This window comes from Chrysoperla carnea, chromosome X (assembly GCF_905475395.1).
Source record: "Chrysoperla carnea chromosome X, inChrCarn1.1, whole genome shotgun sequence".
NCBI classification, from domain to species: Eukaryota; Metazoa; Arthropoda; class Insecta; order Neuroptera; family Chrysopidae; genus Chrysoperla; species Chrysoperla carnea.
Genome location: NC_058342.1, coordinates 25,108 through 36,253, shown reverse-complemented (window position 1 = coordinate 36,253; position 11,146 = coordinate 25,108). Strand labels below are relative to the sequence as shown.

The 11,146-nt window shown below is 23.9% G+C and overlaps 1 non-coding gene and 1 pseudogene across 1 annotated transcript; both read right to left on the bottom strand.

Moving 5' to 3' along the window:
- Positions 1-651: 651 nt before the first annotated feature.
- Positions 652-770, bottom strand: LOC123303184 (annotated as a pseudogene).
- A 6,339-nt stretch (positions 771-7,109) lies between these two features.
- LOC123303182 lies at positions 7,110-7,228 on the bottom strand. The gene has a single exon (XR_006535599.1). It is a non-coding gene; the product is annotated as a 5S ribosomal RNA (ribosomal RNA).
- Between the last annotated feature and the right edge of the window lie 3,918 nt (positions 7,229-11,146).

The following is an 11,146-nucleotide window of genomic DNA, read 5'->3' as shown; positions in this document are numbered from 1 at the left end:
ATTCGTAAATTACCATTCCAACGTTTAGTACGTGAAATTGCACAAGATTTTAAAACCGATTTACGTTTCCAAAGTTCAGCTGTTATGGCATTACAAGAAGCTAGTGAAGCCTATTTAGTAGGTTTATTTGAAGATACCAATTTATGCGCAATTCATGCAAAGCGTGTTACAATTATGCCTAAGGATATACAATTGGCAAGACGTATTCGTGGAGAACGTGCATAAGCGTTTTAAATGACAATTTAAAAAAAAAAAAAACAAATAAGAAATATTTTCGGTCCTATATATAGGACCAACATATATTATTAAATAAGAGTATATTATTTTTATTAAAAAATATATATATAAATTATTGAAATAAAATTAAACATTATTAAAATTTTGTTATAATTATAAGCGATTGCTATTTCTAAAAATAAATAAATTTCATAAAATTTATATTATTTTATATTCATTTGAAATATTAAAAAAACTTCTCGCTTTAAAGTAACCATGATATGAGTTATAAATGCAATAAAATTTTATACAAAAAATAATATTTATTTGTTGACGAATAATATAAAAGGTTTACATTTATAAATAACATATATTTATATATGGTGTGTAAAAAAAAAAAACAGAAGAAAAATAATTTATATTTTTAATATAAAAAGGCAACCGCACACAGTGTTCCCAAGCGGTCACCCATCCAAGTACTGACTGTGCCCAATGTTGCTTAACTTCGGTGATCGGACGAGAACCGGTGTTTTCAACGTGGTATGGCTTTTTACAAATATATATTTTATAAAAATTTTTACAAATATATATTTTTCATAAATATCATTAATATTAAAGTATATTATTAAAATTTTCAATGAAGTAATCAATTTAAATATATACTTATTTATTATACCATATATTTTAAATAAAAATGCAACCGCACACAGTATTCTCAAGTGGCCACCCATCCGTGGTACTGACTGTGGCAAATGTTTCTAAACTATTATTTTATAAAATATTTATACAAAAAATAATTTACTCTTATCAAATATTAATTTGTGGCCTGTATTAAGGCCTATGTTATTTTCATTTTTTAGCAAAAATAATGAAATATTTCAATATATTATTAAAGTAACAGATCATTTCTTTTTTGGTGCTGCTTTTTTAATTTTTGTAGGAGATGATTTGGCAACAGAAGCTTTCTTAGCTTTTGGTGCTTTCGGTTTACGAGCAGGGCTACTTTTGGCAGCGGATTTTGTACTTTTTGCTGGTTTTGCTTTAACTGGTGCTTTTTTTGATGCCGCTGATGATTTTGCAGTAACTTTTTTAGCAGCAGTTGATGATGATGGAGTCGCTTTTTTTGCTTTAGGCTTTTTGGCTGCCAATGATGTAGTTGTGGCTTTCTTTTCTTTTGGTGCCCGTTTACTTTTAGCACTCTTTGCTGAACCTTTTGCTCCACTTTCTTTTTTGGAAACTTTTGATTTAGCTGAAGAATTAGATGAAGCGGAAGCAGCCAATTTGAATGAACCAGATGCACCTTTACCTTTAGTTTGTACCAAGGCTCCCTCAGTTACAGCAGCTTTTAAATATTTTTTAATAAATGGTGAAATTTTATCAGAATCCACTTTATAATTTGCAGCTAAATATTTTTTAATTGCTTGTAATGATGAACCACCACGTTCTTTTAAATTTTTAATTGCGTTAACAACCATTTCTGATGTACGTGGATGTGTTGGTTTTGAATGTTGTTTTGTACGTTTAGCACCAGAAGCTGTTGCTTTTTTTGTTGGTGTTGTAGAAGCAGCAGTAACCGCAGTTGCTGCAACAGCTGTAGAATTTTCTTCGGCCATATTTTTTACTTTATAAAAATAATGTATTTATTATAAATATTTAAATGATAAAATATAATAATTCTATCAAATAAAAAATAAAGGTTTTCAATTATATCATTATTCACAATAATATAAGTCCCTATGTAAGTCAAAGTACCATGTAGAAAACACATAAAAATTAAATAGTATTTCTAATTTACTGTCGTAGTAAACATGATTTATTTTTTCAATTTCTATAATATATAAAATAATAAATTATAAATTTAATAATAATATTTATTTTATAAATTAAAATATATTTAATTTTTTTATTAACAATTATTAATAAACATAGTTTAATATTAATTATTTCAATCATACAAAACAATAATATTTTTAAGGTAAACTTAAAAAGTATATATTTTTATTTTTTATTTAATATCGATTTATTATAAATTATTAGTATATAAATAATTAAAAAATTTAATATATAAATATATATATTATAGTATAAGATTTCATTTTTAGAAAAACTTTTTTTGTCAATAATGAAAACGTATTATTATGAAATGTGTTAATCGAACATTGACAAAATATATTTCATTAGAAAATACTTTTATTTATGCATTAATATCAATAATTAACTATTAAATTAATTTTTTCATAATTATATAAAGAAATTTTATACTGATATAAGTATTTATATATTATAATATTTATTTTAAATATAAAAAAATTTATGACAAAATATATTATTAGAGTATTTGTTGAGATTAATATAAGATTATTTTAAATAAGAATTAATTTATATAATTATTAAAATATTATTAATTTTATGTTATGTAATTTTAATAAAAATAAATAATAATAATAAATATACAAATTTTTTAACAATTTAAATTTTATATGATCTAAATAATTTTGTTAAGTACGATATGAGAAATCATTGTAAGCTTCGTTAAGAAACTTTGTAATATAAAATAATAATAATAATATTAAATATATAAATAAATAAAATAAATTTGATATATATTTTTAGTTCATTCTGTGTATAAATCAAAGGATACCGAATAATTGGTAACGGATGCGATATATTATAGTATCGAGTATTAAAACATCATATATAAATTTATCTTGTTATTCAAATTTTTTGTTAATTAACTTATGTATTTAGAAAATTTATAATATTATTTATATAATTGACATAAAATCTTATAAATTGAAATTTTATTAATATGTATCAAAAGAAGAGAGTAACGTATTGATATAATATCAAAGGATACTGATTATTTAAATAACGAATACGTCATATATTGTTTGTGTAACGAAGTTCACTTGGCCATCTAGTTTAAAATAACATTTTCAATAGAAAGTTTATATGCTTTTTTTTTCTTTTTTTTCTTTAATTATTAAAAAAATAAATTGAAATTTAATTCAATCAAATTTTATAATAATTTTAAAAAAATTTTTCCTTTTAAAAAATATTTTGTGATGTTGTGATAATATGTATTAATACAAGTGCATCCTGATACTTTTATCTCTAGTAAAGGTATGAGTATCATGAACAGTTTTGTTATCTAATGATATTATTTTGATAATATTTTGTGTATATTCTTATAATATTTTGTCTAAATATCATCATAATACAATATTATTTTGATAATATTTTATGAATATTCTTATAATATGTTACCTAAATGTCATAATAATATGATAAATTATTTCCATAATAACAAAAAAAAAAAAAAAAAAAAAAAAAAGAATCATTAATTTATAATTATTTAAATTGATTCTTTAAAAAAATATTATAATATATTATTTATAAAAATAATTTTTACTCTTATTTTAAATAAATTTGTGGCCTTTTATTAAAAGGCCTATGATCGATGTATTATTATTATAAAAATTAATGCAATGTTTTTAATTTATGCTTTCTTTTCAGTTTTCTTTGGTAATAACACTGCTTGAATGTTTGGTAATACACCACCTTGAGCAATTGTTACACCAGATAATAATTTATTTAATTCTTCATCATTACGAATTGCCAATTGTAAATGACGTGGAATGATACGTGTTTTTTTGTTATCACGGGCAGCATTACCAGCTAACTCGAGAACTTCTGCAGCCAAATATTCCATAACAGCAGCCAAATATACTGGGGCACCAGCACCTACTCGTTCAGCATAATTTCCTTTTCGTAATAATCTGTGAATTCTTCCAACAGGAAATTGTAATCCTGCTCGGCTTGATCTTGACTTTGCCTTTCCCTTTACTTTACCACCTTTACCTCGTCCAGACATAGCGAATAAATTTATTTAATTAATATTTTTTTTTGTAAATATAATCACACAGATGTGTACGTTACGGGGATTGTAACATAAATGTTTAAAATGTTATTTGGGTATTTTAATTTATAATATTTATAAAATATAAAACTTTAAAAATAAACCAATCACCTTATAGTATTATTTTCAGCCAATCAGAGAGTAGTATTCATTTTTATTGTTATATCCATCTTCGCGTATATAATACGCTAGTTGTATACACGACACGCTCATACATATACTGACTGGTGTTCTGTAACTATCTGTGTATATTAATTGTTTGTAACAATGCCACCAAAAACAAGTGGAAAAGCAGCAAAAAAAGCTGGCAAAGCTCAAAAAAATATATCAAAGAGTGATAAGAAAAAGAAGAGGAAGCGCAAGGAATCATATGCAATTTACATTTACAAAGTATTAAAACAAGTGCATCCTGATACTGGTATCTCTAGTAAAGCTATGAGTATCATGAACAGTTTTGTTAATGATATTTTTGAACGTATTGCTGCTGAAGCATCACGTTTAGCACATTATAATAAACGTTCAACAATCACAAGTCGGGAAATTCAAACCGCAGTTCGATTATTATTACCTGGTGAATTGGCAAAGCACGCTGTTAGTGAAGGTACTAAAGCTGTTACAAAATATACAAGTTCAAAATAAATAAATCGAAAATATTATTTAATTGATAACATAAAAATACATCAACATATAAAAATGGCTCTCTTTTTAAGAGAGCCATCAAATTTTTTAAATAAGAGTAAATTATTTTTATATATACAAAAAAATAAAATAAACAATTATTAATATCATATTTAATATAAAATTTTATATATTAATAGCTTGAATATATCTATTATTAGTATATCAATATTATTAATTTTAAATATAATAAAGGATATCGGAATATATATCGTAAATCAGTGTAATGCAAATGCATTACATTACCTTTATTATTTTCATTTTACATTTACTACTTGTTTATGTACGCTTATAATTATTAGAAAAATATTTTTAATAATTTTAAAAAATAAATGAAATAATAAAAATTTAATAATAAATTATTTATTGAAAGTATAACAAATGGTATAGCAAAATATTTATTTTCTTTGATTAAGGCGAAATGTTTTATTAGTTATAAATTCGATAATCTCCTATCGATACTTGTTACTCTTAACTTGTATATATAAAAAATATAATAGTATATTAATTTATAATAAAATTTTTTCAAAAATTCAATAAGTTATTGTAAAATAAAATAGATAATATACAAATTATAATTTATTATTGCAGATATATTACAAAAAAAAAAAAAAAAAAAAAATATTTGGTAATGTATGTTATAAACAAAATAATTTGTTGTAAACAAATTATATAATATGTTATATTTATTAACAAATTTATTTACTCTTATATAAATAAAATTAGTGGCTTCCCAAAAAGGAAAGCCTGTTTAAATTTATCGGATGTATTAAATATTCTTTAATAAATTTACTAAATATTTTAAGTAAATTATTATATTTTCTTAACCTCCAAAACCATCAAAGTACGACCTTGTCGTTTTAATGCATATACAACATCCATAGCTGTAACTGTTTTACGTTTTGCGTGTTCAGTATATGTAACAGCATCCCGAATAACATTTTCAAGGAATACTTTAAGTACACCACGTGTTTCTTCATAAATTAAACCAGAGATACGTTTTACTCCACCTCGTCGTGCTAAACGACGAATTGCAGGTTTTGTAATACCTTGGATATTATCACGCAAAACTTTTCTATGACGTTTTGCACCCCCTTTTCCAAGACCCTTTCCACCTTTTCCTCTGCCAGTCATTTTAATAAAAAATTATTTACAATATTTTAACGAACGGATAACACGTGTGTTAACCTCACAAGTATTGTAATGTATGTGAGCGCCGGTACAATTGTGCCTTTTTATATAAAGCATTAAAGATTTTTTAAGCCACGCCTATACAATTTGATTAGTCCATACTCTGATAGCTATCCAATAGGATATAACAACTAAAATTTTGAAATTTCATATAAATATAAATACAACACATTTATTTCGCATTTAAACATTTGACTTTGTAGTATCAAATTGTCGAATATAATTTTTAAAATTGTGTGTTTTTTTGTAAAAACATTATTATTTGAAAATGGCTAGAACCAAGCAAACTGCACGTAAATCAACTGGTGGTAAAGCACCAAGAAAACAATTAGCAACGAAAGCTGCACGTAAAAGTGCACCAGCAACTGGTGGAGTAAAAAAACCACACAGATATCGTCCTGGTACAGTAGCTTTACGAGAAATTCGTCGTTATCAAAAAAGTACTGAATTGTTAATTCGTAAATTACCATTCCAACGTTTAGTACGTGAAATTGCACAAGATTTTAAAACCGATTTACGTTTCCAAAGTTCAGCTGTTATGGCATTACAAGAAGCTAGTGAAGCCTATTTAGTAGGTTTATTTGAAGATACCAATTTATGCGCAATTCATGCAAAGCGTGTTACAATTATGCCTAAGGATATACAATTGGCAAGACGTATTCGTGGAGAACGTGCATAAGCGTTTTAAATGACAATTTAAAAAAAAAAAAAACAAATAAGAAATATTTTCGGTCCTATATATAGGACCAACATATATTATTAAATAAGAGTATATTATTTTTATTAAAAAATATATATATAAATTATTGAAATAAAATTAAACATTATTAAAATTTTGTTATAATTATAAGCGATTGCTATTTCTAAAAATAAATAAATTTCATAAAATTTATATTATTTTATATTCATTTGAAATATTAAAAAAACTTCTCGCTTTAAAGTAACCATGATATGAGTTATAAATGCAATAAAATTTTATACAAAAAATAATATTTATTTGTTGACGAATAATATAAAAGGTTTACATTTATAAATAACATATATTTATATATGGTGTGTAAAAAAAAAAAACAGAAGAAAAATAATTTATATTTTTAATATAAAAAGGCAACCGCACACAGTGTTCCCAAGCGGTCACCCATCCAAGTACTGACTGTGCCCAATGTTGCTTAACTTCGGTGATCGGACGAGAACCGGTGTTTTCAACGTGGTATGGCTGTTGCCAGTAATAAATGAAAATTTTTACAAATATATATTTTTCATAAATATCATTAATATTAAAGTATATTATTAAAATTTTCAATGAAGTAATCAATTTAAATATATACTTATTTATTATACCATATATTTTAAATAAAAATGCAACCGCACACAGTATTCTCAAGTGGCCACCCATCCGTGGTACTGACTGTGGCAAATGTTTCTAAACTATTATTTTATAAAATATTTATACAAAAAAAAAATTTACTCTTATCAAATATTAATTTGTGGCCTGTATTAAGGCCTATGTTATTTTCATTTTTTAGCAAAAATAATGAAATATTTCAATATATTATTAAAGTAACAGATCATTTCTTTTTTGGTGCTGCTTTTTTAATTTTTGTAGGAGATGATTTGGCAACAGAAGCTTTCTTAGCTTTTGGTGCTTTCGGTTTACGAGCAGGGCTACTTTTGGCAGCGGATTTTGTACTTTTTGCTGGTTTTGCTTTAACTGGTGCTTTTTTTGATGCCGCTGATGATTTTGCAGTAACTTTTTTAGCAGCAGTTGATGATGATGGAGTCGCTTTTTTTGCTTTAGGCTTTTTGGCTGCCAATGATGTAGTTGTGGCTTTCTTTTCTTTTGGTGCCCGTTTACTTTTAGCACTCTTTGCTGAACCTTTTGCTCCACTTTCTTTTTTGGAAACTTTTGATTTAGCTGAAGAATTAGATGAAGCGGAAGCAGCCAATTTGAATGAACCAGATGCACCTTTACCTTTAGTTTGTACCAAGGCTCCCTCAGTTACAGCAGCTTTTAAATATTTTTTAATAAATGGTGAAATTTTATCAGAATCCACTTTATAATTTGCAGCTAAATATTTTTTAATTGCTTGTAATGATGAACCACCACGTTCTTTTAAATTTTTAATTGCGTTAACAACCATTTCTGATGTACGTGGATGTGTTGGTTTTGAATGTTGTTTTGTACGTTTAGCACCAGAAGCTGTTGCTTTTTTTGTTGGTGTTGTAGAAGCAGCAGTAACCGCAGTTGCTGCAACAGCTGTAGAATTTTCTTCGGCCATATTTTTTACTTTATAAAAATAATGTATTTATTATAAATATTTAAATGATAAAATATAATAATTCTATCAAATAAAAAATAAAGGTTTTCAATTATATCATTATTCACAATAATATAAGTCCCTATGTAAGTCAAAGTACCATGTAGAAAACACATAAAAATTAAATAGTATTTCTAATTTACTGTCGTAGTAAACATGATTTATTTTTTCAATTTCTATAATATATAAAATAATAAATTATAAATTTAATAATAATATTTATTTTATAAATTAAAATATATTTAATTTTTTTATTAACAATTATTAATAAACATAGTTTAATATTAATTATTTCAATCATACAAAACAATAATATTTTTAAGGTAAACTTAAAAAGTATATATTTTTATTTTTTATTTAATATCGATTTATTATAAATTATTAGTATATAAATAATTAAAAAATTTAATATATAAATATATATATTATAGTATAAGATTTCATTTTTAGAAAAACTTTTTTTGTCAATAATGAAAACGTATTATTATGAAATGTGTTAATCGAACATTGACAAAATATATTTCATTAGAAAATACTTTTATTTATGCATTAATATCAATAATTAACTATTAAATTAATTTTTTCATAATTATATAAAGAAATTTTATACTGATATAAGTATTTATATATTATAATATTTATTTTAAATATAAAAAAATTTATGACAAAATATATTATTAGAGTATTTGTTGAGATTAATATAAGATTATTTTAAATAAGAATTAATTTATATAATTATTAAAATATTATTAATTTTATGTTATGTAATTTTAATAAAAATAAATAATAATAATAAATATACAAATTTTTTAACAATTTAAATTTTATATGATCTAAATAATTTTGTTAAGTACGATATGAGAAATCATTGTAAGCTTCGTTAAGAAACTTTGTAATATAAAATAATAATAATAATATTAAATATATAAATAAATAAAATAAATTTGATATATATTTTTAGTTCATTCTGTGTATAAATCAAAGGATACCGAATAATTGGTAACGGATGCGATATATTATAGTATCGAGTATTAAAACATCATATATAAATTTATCTTGTTATTCAAATTTTTTGTTAATTAACTTATGTATTTAGAAAATTTATAATATTATTTATATAATTGACATAAAATCTTATAAATTGAAATTTTATTAATATGTATCAAAAGAAGAGAGTAACGTATTGATATAATATCAAAGGATACTGATTATTTAAATAACGAATACGTCATATATTGTTTGTGTAACGAAGTTCACTTGGCCATCTAGTTTAAAATAACATTTTCAATAGAAAGTTTATATGCTTTTTTTTTCTTTTTTTTCTTTAATTATTAAAAAAATAAATTGAAATTTAATTCAATCAAATTTTATAATAATTTTAAAAAAATTTTTCCTTTTAAAAAATATTTTGTGATGTTGTGATAATATGTATTAATACAAGTGCATCCTGATACTTTTATCTCTAGTAAAGGTATGAGTATCATGAACAGTTTTGTTATCTAATGATATTATTTTGATAATATTTTGTGTATATTCTTATAATATTTTGTCTAAATATCATCATAATACAATATTATTTTGATAATATTTTATGAATATTCTTATAATATGTTACCTAAATGTCATCATAATATGATGAATTATTTCCATAATAACATATAAAAAAAAAAAAAAAAAAAAAAGAATCATTAATTTATAATTATTTAAATTGATTCTTTAAAAAAATATTATAATATATTATTTATAAAAATAATTTTTACTCTTATTTTAAATAAATTTGTGGCCTTTTATTAAAAGGCCTATGATCGATGTATTATTATTATAAAAATTAATGCAATGTTTTTAATTTATGCTTTCTTTTCAGTTTTCTTTGGTAATAACACTGCTTGAATGTTTGGTAATACACCACCTTGAGCAATTGTTACACCAGATAATAATTTATTTAATTCTTCATCATTACGAATTGCCAATTGTAAATGACGTGGAATGATACGTGTTTTTTTGTTATCACGGGCAGCATTACCAGCTAACTCGAGAACTTCTGCAGCCAAATATTCCATAACAGCAGCCAAATATACTGGGGCACCAGCACCTACTCGTTCAGCATAATTTCCTTTTCGTAATAATCTGTGAATTCTTCCAACAGGAAATTGTAATCCTGCTCGGCTTGATCTTGACTTTGCCTTTCCCTTTACTTTACCACCTTTACCTCGTCCAGACATAGCGAATAAATTTATTTAATTAATATTTTTTTTTGTAAATATAATCACACAGATGTGTACGTTACGGGGATTGTAACATAAATGTTTAAAATGTTATTTGGGTATTTTAATTTATAATATTTATAAAATATAAAACTTTAAAAATAAACCAATCACCTTATAGTATTATTTTCAGCCAATCAGAGAGTAGTATTCATTTTTATTGTTATATCCATCTTCGCGTATATAATACGCTAGTTGTATACACGACACGCGCTCAGTGAACACCGTTCAGTGCACATATAATGTTATCAAGTGAAGTGATCAGTTTTAATTTTTCAAGTGTAAAATTCAAAGTCAGTGGAAATAAATACTATTCTAGTATTTGATAAAATACAAAAGAGTAACTTATTTTTTATAAAAAATTATTTACTTTTTGTGAGTAATTTTTATTTTATATTTTTTATTTAAATAAGAGTAAAGGTACACCACTAGAACAATTGTGAAAGTGCACCAAGTACCAATTCATAACATCGTCCAGATGGACGACGACGAAAGCCTCCCTGGTGGGAGTGCTTCCACATCGCCAGACTGGCAAGTTGTCGAAAAACGCAACAAAAACA